The sequence below is a fragment of the Aptenodytes patagonicus genome, chromosome 2 (genome assembly GCF_965638725.1).
Source record: "Aptenodytes patagonicus chromosome 2, bAptPat1.pri.cur, whole genome shotgun sequence".
NCBI classification, from domain to species: domain Eukaryota; kingdom Metazoa; phylum Chordata; class Aves; order Sphenisciformes; family Spheniscidae; genus Aptenodytes; species Aptenodytes patagonicus.
In genome coordinates this window covers 12034554-12045907 of record NC_134950.1, presented here as the reverse complement: position 1 = coordinate 12045907, position 11354 = coordinate 12034554, and positions in this window count along the sequence as shown.

The following is an 11354-nucleotide window of genomic DNA, read 5'->3' as shown; positions in this document are numbered from 1 at the left end:
GGCAACGAGAGGGGGTTTTATTGCAGCTTTAAAATGCCTGCTAGTGCAGGCATGCGGTGTTGGATTTCGTGTGAGGAGTGATACTTGCTTGGTCTGTGCACGTGCTTAATGCCTCCTCTAGCTCCAGTGCAAGCAAGTAAAAGGCAGAGTGGTGGTAGTTTTCCTCCCACCTTCACTTTAATCACCTGGAACAAAGAGAAGGCACTTCATTAGTCCTGGGTCAGCTGATGGATTTTGTAATTTATGACTTGATTGTGCTTCTGAGACAGTGGTAGTATAATGTGATGTTAGAAATCTCAAGCATAATTACAGCACCTCTCTGGGGAAGTGTATGAATAGGGGCTTAAATGGTCTGTTCTGCAACTGAAGAAAAGAGGAGCGGGTCATTTTCTCTAGATGTAAATGATTCGTTAATAATGATGTCTGAATAGCACTTGGAGGACTTTACACTTAAAACTATCACATTGATATCTGCCATGCACTCAGGGGAAAAAACAACCACCAATAACAAGGAACACATGCTATTCCTCATTTGTATTGCCCCAGCTCTGTTTCAGTTGAACAATGATTTGGTTTTGAAGAACAACACTTGAGTTTGGTTGTAATCAAGCTGTTCCAAAGTCTGTACAACACCAGTGCTGTTCCTAGGGTTTCCAAACATCTGTAGAAATCTGAAAAAAGGGGATGATTAAAACTGATTGCTCCCTCCCTGGTAATGCCAATTTCTGTGTTGTCTTTCTCTGTCGTGCTTGTGTCATACGCCTGATCTCTGCCTTCCAGCACTCAGTTTTCTGGTCCTTGCTCCGCGTTCACAGGCAGAAGCACGGTGCAATATAGGACTCAGTCGCTGCACTGCAGAAAGGTTAGTTAGGAAAGGTGCATTGGGTGTGTTGCCTGGACTGGTTTCCCGTGTGGAAGCTGTGACCTGTGCTACTTCAAAGGCCGCTCGCGTCTCCTAAAACCTACGTGTTGGTATTTACTGTAATACAGTTGATGCACACTGGTTGTTTTGTGTCAGTAGGGCAGTAATTTATGGTTGGCTCACGGTGCATGCACCTATTGCGCTTTGGAACCAGCTTGTGTATTCTGGACAAAAGCAAAATCCATTCAATCCAGAATAAATATGAGCAGTTGGTAAATTATGCATCCTGAAATTCTGGCTCACTCAGTGTGACATTACTACATGGAAAATAGTGTCAGCAGTTCCTAAATTGTTCCCTGTGGAGCTCCAAAGAGCTGCGCAAGCTCCTGTACTGTGCATAGCGAACAGCAGCATGACAGAGTTTGCTGAGATAAAGTTATTCAAGGTACTGAAAATAAAAGCTGACTGGCTATTTTAAATAGTAACTGAAATCCACTGTTAATATAAGCAAAGTAACATAAATAGGAAAAATAATCCTGATGGTGGAACCCAGCTGTGAGTGTCCTGGAATCACCATGACTGCTCCCCTCCAAGCTTCCACTCAGTTTGCAGCGGCAGTCAAAAAGGTAAACGGGATGTTGGAAATTGTTGGTGAAGGGCTAACGCAAAAACCCACAATTCTGCATGAAATGAACCTTTGCACCAACTGATGTATGGCAGAGCAGGAGCTAGTAATGCTTCGGGCAGAGTCAAGAGAAACTGCGGGGTGAAGCTTTGGGCCCTTGCTGCTATCAGTTTCCGAAGGTAAAGAGAGAGTGAAGAGCCGTGGAAGAAGGGGCTTCTGGTGTCACAGCCAGGTTTCAGAGCTGGTCTTCAAGCACGGGTTACCGGGCCAGCCAAACACAAACAGCAGAACCATAGGCCAAATACTGAAATACTTGTCGGTGCTAAGGCAATAGGCACAAACATAGTCAGCAATTCTGGAGAAGCACCCAGACGACTTAGTGGGGTGCGCTGCGTTCTCATACACGATTTTAAATGGTTCCACCTATGCTATTGCAGTGGCTAATTTATTTTTCCATGGGAACGCCTGGGTTTTCTTCAGCTCAACACCTTGTTTACCTGTGGGTCACTCTTAGGCATCTACTGCTTTTTCAGATTTCTGTGATGCAGCTGGTTTCCTTCAGATGCAGATTCACATTCTTCAGGCAATGGCATCTTAACGCTGTCTTCCCAGGTGTGGTTTTTGATAGTCCTAATACAGGGGCTGATACATACACGGTCCCAAAAATTTTCGTTGTCTAGTAAAAGTATACAGAATTATATATACAAATACCAACTTCTTCCAACTGCTGTCTGTATACTTATGGCAGTACTGTTGGTGTGGGTTTGACTTTATGGGTTCTTCCAGGCTACGAGACTGGATTCTTTAAGGGCAGGACAAAAAGGGGAAGCTTGCACCAGAGGGGTGGGAGTCCATAGTCCCAGCTGTGGCTTGTTGGCATGAAGGCTTCATCTATACCGGGAGACACAGCAGGGCCACGGCTGGCTGTCCCCTTCACTGGTGGTGCTCTGTCCGTAATGGTCTTGGCACAGGCCAGCTTCTGCTCTCCCAGGCACCTCCTGGGTGTGATTTGGAGTGGAAGGGGATTAGCATGGAGTAGGGATCGTTGCCAGCACTGGGTGGGTCAGGCTGCCCTGTTTTGGGTGTGAGCCATGCTGTGCCAGGTGGTTCCTACATCACAGGATGGGTCCTGACATATTTTATGAAGCTGTGGAGTGAATACCAAGATCCTGGACCCAAATGTCCATGTGGGGCTTCCTGGGCACAGTGCTGAGTCCAGCAACAACTGGTTCATGTACTTTTTGTGTGGGAAGTATGACATAAACATATCCCTCACCTATATTTCAGCATAAAAAGAAACCTGCTATTAAGGTTTTAGGTTACAAAGCTTTACCACCTTCCTTATGACTGGATATATTTGCTGCCTCTGCATTTTCCGTGCCAGGACAGCGGTCGTTTTATCGAGTGCTTTGTCCTTCTGTCTGCTGGAGGAAACTTGTGCAGAAGAGGACAGTGGTAACAAGAAATTGGTTGCTATTTTGAGAAGGTGGTGGATGTACTTTGACTTTGGCTAATTTTTGCTTTGCTTTTTGAAACGTGGATCGAAACGGTGGATTGAAGTGCATTTTGTTGACAATGATGACATTTCGATACACATCTTGTTGCAGGCACATAAACCCCTCAAGCATTTGAGATGAGATACCGTCATGGGCAGGAAACCATCTCAGCTCTGTGCATGTGTCCCTGCCTCCCTTGAGTCCTTATTACCACCTTCAGTGGTTGGAAGCGATTCTATTAACCTTGAGCCTTATACCACTTTTTCTAGGCAAGTTTTCTCTTTCAACTGAGAATCAACAGGAGGCAGGAGAAGCTTCTGCCACAGGCTGCCTTGGGATGCTGGGGGTCACTTGTGCTCCCTGGTACCTTGCCCCATGCCAGAAAGCTTTTCTGACTAATGACTGCTGCCTATATGGCGTTTTTCTCCAAGGTCTCAATTTCTCCTACCATCACCAGGCATGAATCAGGTCCAGTACCTGAGTTTTGAACTCCAGTTGCTTTATCTCTGTCAAACGTGAGCTGCACCGCGGCACCACCATGGCGCAGGTTTGGCCATATGGTAACTGGGTAACCACAGGTAATTACACGGCAGTGGAAACGGGATGTTGACTTACCACGGTTTCCTTTGCACACAGAGCACACTTGCTAATTGCTATAAAGCATACACAGAGCCATTCTGTCGCTCAATAATGTATTTGGTGTCTGCATTTTTATCTTGTCCAGAGCTATTTTCTCCTGCAAACAACATCTGAAAACAGTGCATATAGATGTTATTTGCAAGCCCAGCTTGGGGCATTTAAATCGGAGGTCTCTTGTTTTCATGTGTCTGATCACATCAGCATCACCCGGCATCGTTCTACTCCATATAGAACCTACATAGTACCTGTCAGCTACTGTATTTGTCACATACCATCTTTATAATCAGATAAATTAAAGCCTGTAACGGGAAGGCATTTCTCCTCTCAGACTTCTGCTTACAGTCATCGCTGCCCGATGCTGTTAAGAAGACTCTTTCGATGCCCTGGAACGATACTCTGGGGAGCTGCACACCTTAAAAATATCCTTATAACCTGCTTTTGAGGACCGGCATACCTGTAGAAAGGATTATCTTGATTTTATTCAGTTATATTTGGACAAGTAAATGAAGGTGCTTATTCGCCAAATGCAAAGTAGAGAAGAACACAGCATCCAAAGGTTTAAAAGACACGAGCACACAGAAATGAGATTGTATCTGCATTACCCTAGTGTATAACATCAGCTTTAAAAGCCCTGTGTGATTCAGCCAGTAAGATGCTTGAGGATTCAAATCTTTTATCCTCGTACAGCCATTGTGGTGCTGGGGTGCATGGCCGGGAGGGAGTCCTGCGCCAGGGCATGTTTCTTTTTTAACACTGGAAGAGTCTCGATGGAGATTCTTGTCTTGTGGAGATGCAACAGATGCCTCCTCTCCCCAGGAAGGTGTTTCAAATGCCACATTAACGTGCAGGCTAAATAAATAACATGCAGGCTAAATAAACGCAAGCATCCCCTGGGCAGATCTAGGTGTGAGTCTTGTACTTGAGCTTATCTGAAGTCAGCTAATGAGCTTTCCTGGGCCTGGTTAACCAATTAAGCAATGGATAGTGGTGCTGGGAGACAACATTGTCTGCCACTGTCAAACATAATGGGTCTTTTGTTTCACGCCAGAACATGAATTGAGAATTATATTTTAAACATACTGCTAATAACTTGCTCTTAATTCCCACCAGTGCTAATGGGAACCAAATAGCTTGCGGTGGAACTGGCTGTAGGGTGAGCTACAGCCACGGCAGCTCTGGTTTCTGGGCAGCAGTGGGACGTGACCCCCCCACACGAAGGCTCCTGCCGCTGCTGTCGGGTGTCCTGGGGATGGGGTTTGCAGTGGCGTGGAGTGACCGTCACCCTCTGCGCAGAGCAGCAGCTCAGTCCTGAGTCCCTGCTCCGGTGGGGTTTCTTGGGAGACGAGAACTTAGGGTTTGTTTCTTCTTGCCTGATACTTAATTGTCGCATTGCAAAGATTTATAGATGGAGCATTTGAAGACGGAGGACATTATTTGATGTTGCTTCATTTGTGTACAACTGGATTTTCATTAATGTCTTATTTGTTGTTATGTTTTTAAAAATACAGATTGTGAAAGCTGGAAGCCTTGTTTTCTGTGGATTTCTACTTATTTTGATCATGTGGAAGGATGAGAAAATATCATGGGTATAACTAATAGGTGTCTGCTAGAATTATGCCTCTATAATTATTCTAAGTATTAATTTTTCTGTTTTTGTCTGAAGAGACACAGGAGTTAAAATTAAGCATTGTAATTAAAAATGGCATAAATTGCATTTTAACTTCTGTGGCATGCTATGTACTGGTCGGTTTGTACCTGCTTGAAGTGAAAGGGAATCCCTGCACTGGTGGTTTAGACCCAAATAAAGCATGAGGTGGTAATTTCCAGGGAGGAATGCCGGTTAACTCTGGCATCGTGGATATGTCCCAAAGCAAACGAGTTCAGAGTCAGGTCTTCATAAAGCATTATTGAGACTTTTGGCATAATAAAATGTTTTAAAGAAGACATGCAAGGATATATTCCCTGCTGAGGCATACTGTGACGAACTAGAGCACAGGAAAGATGCCTGCTGATGTTTATGGGCTACTTCAGCTGCAGAAACTAATTACAAGTATCTTTACAGAGTTTTTTTTCTAGTCTGTCTGTGACCACTAGTTTTCCTTAATAATAAAATAATTATTGATTTTTCTGCTTGCTGAATCACAGCAGTAATTTACACTGCTCTGGAACTGCCCCTTGTAATCTGCTTTTCCCCCAGGGTCCAGTGCAACTCTTAAACAGGACCTAAACCTTGAAGCTTAATCATAAATAATTGCATTAATAAGAAAAGCCATAATGCGTTAAGAGTTTTCTGTGTGCTTTAACTTATCTTAACCAACTTTAGGAAGCTGTACTTCTGTGGTGGGGACAGGATATTTGCATTTGTTCTGGGAAAGTTTAGAGCTTTCTAAAGGAAAAGCTTAAAAATAAATTCAAATAGGGAAAAAATAGTTTGACACCAGTTTGTATTCTTCCTCTGTTGCTCTTGGCTTTCCTACCCACTAAAATAGGAGTACGTGGTTATAGCGTGGGCTAGACGTTAAAGGCTTCAGGTTATTAAAGCTGGACACCTACTCCCCTCCTTCCCCAGTTCAGCCTATCCTTTTTTTTTTTCTGCAATCTTACCATTGTGTTCCCTCTTTCTCCTGCTGTACATCTCCATTTGCTTATCTGGTGTCACAGGTTAATTATTAAGAGAAGTCATCGTTATGAGGTTAACTAAAAAGGTTTTATTAATGATCAAACAATGATCAAATGGTAATTAATTGATGACTGAATGAAGATCAAATGGTAATCAAATGGTGATTAAGCAATAATTGAATGTTAGTTAAACAGTGATTTGATGATGATTTAAATGATGATTTAGACGGTGATCAGACAGCAGTCAAACACTCTACTACTTACCACACTTCTAATAATAGCTGGATATATAAATTTTGCTAGCATACAATATACCTTTAGGCCCAATGTAAAATGTCGCTTACCTCGTTATAGCTATCAGATGCCGGGTAAGGGGTCTCTCAGCCTCAAGGAGTAACGTTGAGAGGCGTCCCTGCTCAAGGGGAGATCACCACCGTGCAGCCCGCTGCCGGGCAGGAGAGCTCAACGGGCTCGGAGGGGCTACAAATTTTTATAGTGTAAAGTGATTGACTTGTAGTCAACCCCCCCTCTGGTGTATGTGCGGGAGTGCAGCTGTAGCAGTTTTAATTATGTCTAGTCTCAGCTCGGGCTGATACTCTTAGCTCCTGATCAGATGTGGCCCAGACTCCTTAGTTCCCGAGAAGATGCGGCCCGGCACAATTCTCAAGGTTTGCACAGCAGGGCTGATTTCGGTCAGGCCTTCTTGTCGGTGGTGCCTGAACCACAGTGCTGTTCACTCGCTCAGAGCGGGTGCATCCGTCACACCTGGAGGGAGACGTGGAGGCCAGGAGGGCACTGGCTGCCGGTGAGGAAGCCTACGCTGTATCTCGGCTGGCACGAACACGCCAAAGCTCTTGCGTGGGCAGGGAGATGGGCGTTGGGCAAGCCTCTGCCTGCTGGAGAGGGAAGGGCTGTACTCCTAACAAAGCCAGCTGCTGGTGCAGAAGGCAGGAGTTAAAATCCTTCCCCCTGAAAGCCAAGTTACTGTGACACAGGTTCAGCTTTTGCAAAGGTTGAGTTGGGAATAGGTGAAACAACAACGCTTGGCGGCGCTGAACCCCCAGAGCAGTACTTAGTCCCTCAGCAGAGGAGGACCAGGTCGGGGAACGTTTAAACAACGTGGGTGTACCCAAGTCCATGGGAGCTGGCATGATGCACCCCAGGTGCTGGGGGAGCTGGCAGCTGTCAGCGTGAGGCCACTCCGAGTTCTCTGTGAACAGTGGTTGTGATTCTGGGGCTTGGACAACAGCAAACATCACTCCTGTCTTCAGGAGCAGCAAGGAGGAGGATGAGGGAAGCTGCGGGATGGCCAGCCTCACCGCGATGCCTGGGAAGGTGATGGAGCAAATAGACCTGGAAACCGTTCCCAAACATGAAAAGGACAAGAAGGTGACTGGGAGTAGTCATCATCGATTTATGGAGGGAAAATCAAACTTAACCAATGGGCTGAACAGCTGGGCCCAAGGGGCTGTGATCAGCGGCACAATGTCCAGCTGGAGGCCAGTCCATGGTGGTGTACCCCAGGGGTTGATACTGGGGCCAGTACTGTTTAGTATCTTCATTAATGACCTGGGCAATGGACCCTCAGCATGTTCGCAGGTGATACAAAACCGTGAGGAGCGGCTGACACAGCAGAGGGTTGTGCTGCCATTCAGGGGGACCTGGACAGGCTGGAGAAATGGGCCGACAGAAAGTTCATGAAGTTCAGCAAAGGGAAGCGTGAAACCCAGCACCTGGGGAGGGATGACCCCAGGCACCAGAACGACTGCTGGAAAACAACTTGGCAGAAAAGGCCCTGGGATCCTGTGGGACACCAGTTCACTCCTGCAGTGGTGGCCACCAGCCTCCTGGGCTGCATCAGGCAGAGCGTTGCCACCGGACGGAGGGAGGTTGTCCCTCCCTCTGCTCAGCCCTGGTGAGACATGTGGGCGCTGTGTCCAGTGCTGGGCTCCCCAGTACAAGACGGATGTACTCTATGGACGTACTGGAGTGAAGGGCCATGAAGATGATTAATCGTTTGGGGCATTTGTCATACAAGGAAAGGCTGACAGAGCTGGGACTGCTCAGCCTGGAGGAGAGAAGGCCTGGGGGGTCTTATTCTGTGGATAAACATCTGATGGATGGAGGGAATAAAGAAGATGGAGCCAGAGTCTTCTGAGTGGTGCCCAGTGACAGGGCAAGAGGCAATGGTCATGAACTGAGACACAGGAAATTCCATTTAAATATAAGAAAAAACTTTTTTCACTGTTCGGGTGGTCCAACACTGGAGCAGGTCACCCAGAGAGGTTGTGGAGTCTCCATCCCTGGAGATACTCAAAACCCGACCAGCCTTGACCCTGAGCACCCGGTGCTGGCTGCCCTGCTCGGGGCAGGAGGGTGGACTGGACAGTCCCGATGGGGGACTTCTGACTTAATTTCAAAGCAATGGAGACAAGAAGGGTACAGCCCAGCACTGCGAAGAATGGACAGGCATCAGCTGAACAGGAAACCATCAAAGAGTTCAGTCCTGTTTCTTTTTCTAGCAGTTTTTCTCCTGAGGCTTTCAATCTTTTACATGCAAAAGCACTGAGAAATAGGAGTGCAGCTGTGCCAGTCTGCTCACAGTGTTCTAGAATTTAATTTACAAATGTAATAAAAAGCCAATAAAAATTAATGTTAATTTCGGGGACCTGAAGCCAGCTGAGTGTGAGCATAGTGTTGTCCGTCCTTGAGGTGCTACCATTGCACGAAGCCATTCAGCCTCCGGCTGCTTGCCTGCCCTCATCGGAGCTGCCCATAAGGCTGCTAAGGAACCTTAGCATTCAGTAACTTACAGACAGCACCCCACTGCACTGGCTCCTGAGCAGCATCTGGGTACGTGGGATGCCCTGGCTTCGAATCCATCTGTAGATGCCATCGACACCCAGGTGCCAAATTTTTTTGTGGGCCCACTTAGTGAGAGCTTCATCACTGGGCGGCAGAACATCAGGGGATGGGGTATCAGGAAGTAGCACCATGAATTTGACCTGATTGATCAGCTGTGGCATTGTGCTCCTCGCTTCCCCGCCACCCCGGGTGACATGAGCATCAGCATGTCAAACCCACAGGTGTAAATTCACATTTCTGGGTTAAGGGCTTCCATAAATCCTGACGCCCCACCATGGTTCCCTGTGTATTGTCCAGCTGTCCACGTACCACTAACCCATGCAGTTAATGCCTTATATACTACCCAGAAGGCAGTATGTAACTCAGGAGTGGTGGTGGGGGGTCTCTTCTAATATCGAGAGCATGGCCATTAGTTCTGCATACTGGCTGCTAACCCCTGCCTTACTGAGTAAGCTTTGCTTGGCAGGATGACCGGCAGCATCCTTCCACTGCCTCACCCCTCGACATATTTTGCTGGGGGTGGGGCGTGTGTGAGTCTGTGCGTGTGGCGGGGCTGCCTGAGCCCAGGCAGGGCGTAGCAGCCTTCCTTCACCTTTTAGCCTCAAACTCCAATGTGCAAGATCATCTCCCGAAATGAGGACATCCAGTTCAAAAGGTTTGCAAGGCTCCTTAGGTCCCAGCGCAACCACAGGGCAGACAGTGTGCTGGGCTTGCTTGAAAGCTTTTTTCATCTTTCCCCCATACGAACTGTTTCCTCTTTCTCACTGCATTATACAGGGGCCTTAAAACCTGTGCTTAGTGCGGGATAAACTGGCGCCAGTACCCCAGTAATCCTACAAAGTGCTGCACATCAACCTTGTTTTGGGGCTCAGCTGTATGAAGTTTTGTTTGTTTCCATAATCTGGCAGGGCCCTGGCCAGATGATGCCTAAAAATTGTACTTCATTTGCTGGTCCTCATACTAATTTCCCAACCATGCCCTCGCACGGTGCCCATGACACTGCTCAGTGCCTCCCTGACCTCCTGCTGGGGGTAGGTCCACTCAGCAGGATGTCATCAATGTAATGGAGTGGGTGACACACTGGGGACAGGTTGCACTCCTCCAAGGGCTGAGCCACAACCCCGTGACAAATCGTGGGGCTGTGCAGGTATCCCTGAGGCAGCAGCTGGTGCTGTTTGAAGGCTGGGTGGAGGGATCAGCACAATGGTGGGAGCCACAGTCCTCCCTGCCACAAGCTCCAGGGTCCAAGCTGGTCAGGCACCAGGAGTATTTTCCCCTAGTAGGGGATGATCTGTTAACAGATTGTGCCCTGTGATATGTTCAGGCACTCTCATAATCCTCACTTGATCCAAAAACTGTGGGTACCCTGCTAGTTGCAGGATTACAAAATCTTCTTGATCCAATCCTTCCCCCCTCCCAAATTCATTGCTATTCATCTATTTATTCTTGTGGTAACGGGACTGATTTCTATGAATTAGGGCTGCTTCTGCAGCGGTGACCAGCAGGGCCCTAACCTGTTATTTATTATGCTGGCTCCAATGTAGTACAAATGGAAGGGGTGGGCAGCTGTCTCCCTGGCCAGATCCCTTCATCAGCCGTAGCGGAGGGGTACTGCACAGTCCCTGTTCTTGTTTCCAGGGAAAAAGGTTGGGGTATTTAGGGGCAGGTGAAGAAGACGCATCTTCACTGCAGACAGAGGGCGACGCAGATAGGGCTAGTGTCCTGGGGCTTCGCACTTCCCTTTACCCCTTCTTCTTTGCTCTTCCTTTCTTAAACAAGGAGTCGATTTGCCATCTAGCCACTCCAGCCTGTCTTAGTGCCATAAATGCCTCTTTCTGAGTAACCTTTCCCTTCAGCTGTTGCATTTGTCTCCTCTTTTCCAGTCTGATAATCACCAAGCTCTCCTAGTGATAGAGTAACATCCCCCACTGACTTTCCCACAGCAGCCCCTAGCAAGAAAATTATGCCAGGTGTAAAATGTTCCATACCAAGACTGAAAGTTACCTGAATAAACACCTCACTCCCAACATTAGTCATGTTACAGTTGCACTGGAAGAAATATTTGTGCCTTTAAATAGCATGACAGGACTTTTCAGCTATGGCTATTTAATTGTTTTTCTGTCCTCTATAGAGGAAAATTAACTTTTTGTAGTACAGAGGCAGACACCAAACCTCTTTTCACTGTATATTCATTCTCACTAATGGTTCTTTTAACAGGAAAATTAACAGGACACTTTGGAATCATCAG